Source organism: Corvus brachyrhynchos, unplaced genomic scaffold (assembly GCF_000691975.1).
Source record: "Corvus brachyrhynchos isolate BGI_N302 unplaced genomic scaffold, ASM69197v1 scaffold101, whole genome shotgun sequence".
Lineage (NCBI taxonomy): Eukaryota > Metazoa > Chordata > Aves > Passeriformes > Corvidae > Corvus > Corvus brachyrhynchos.
The window spans coordinates 21,597,096-21,597,978 of NW_008237239.1; positions in this window are offsets into that span (position 1 = coordinate 21,597,096).

Below are 883 nucleotides of genomic sequence, written 5' to 3' on the forward strand. Positions count from 1 at the left end.
CGGGCCCCCCTCGCCGCCACCGCTGCCCCGCAAAAAGCCCCGGCAGGTCCCCCCCCCCCCAGCCCGCCGGGCTCATTCGTCCAGCTAAAGCAGGAAACAAGTGTGTATCAGAGGAGAGGAACACCCATCAGCAGCGTCTGCTCGTGCTCAGTAACACCTGAAGCCTCTGGCCCTCGGTAAAGCCAGGTTTAGGTTTAGATACACATGGACAGTTTTTACTTCATAACATCCCTGCCTCCCCGTCCCCGCAGGAAACAAGCTGCTTCTCTACTAAGTTACTCTGCAACGCAGCTGCTGCCAAATTTGCTCTTGCGGGTCGTGACTTCTTTGGATACGAGGCTGGTGGTCTGGTGTTGGGCTTTGTTTGCTGGGTGTGGAGGGCAGGAGGCCATAAAACAAGGCAGATGTGTTCCTGTTTTATTGTCATGTTAGTTTTGGCCAGTTCTACATTGTGGCCTTTTTTATTTTAGATACATTTCAACATTTTAAAATAACTCTATTGGTAAAAGAATGCTGCAAGTCTTTCTTCTTTCTATCCCCACTCCAAGTGCCCCACGCTGACTCTGCTCTTTCTTGTAAAACCTGCTGCAATGAGGACTTTTTTGATAATGCAGCCATTCTTGGCAGCACCCCTAAGCCATGAGGGGTGTCCTCCTACTGCAACATTCAGGGCCTGGGAGGTGGCACCTCAGTGAGTCTTGAGGAGCTCCACTGAGCTCATGGTGCTGCAGCTGCTGCAGGTCAGTCTGGGACAATTTTCCCTTCTCCAGGAGGCTCCCGACATGGCGCACCCACAGTTCACGGCTTCTCCTTGATGGCTTGTTATTAAAACTGTACAAATACGAAATTCTTCCTCCTATTAATCAAATCAGAAAGAAGGTCA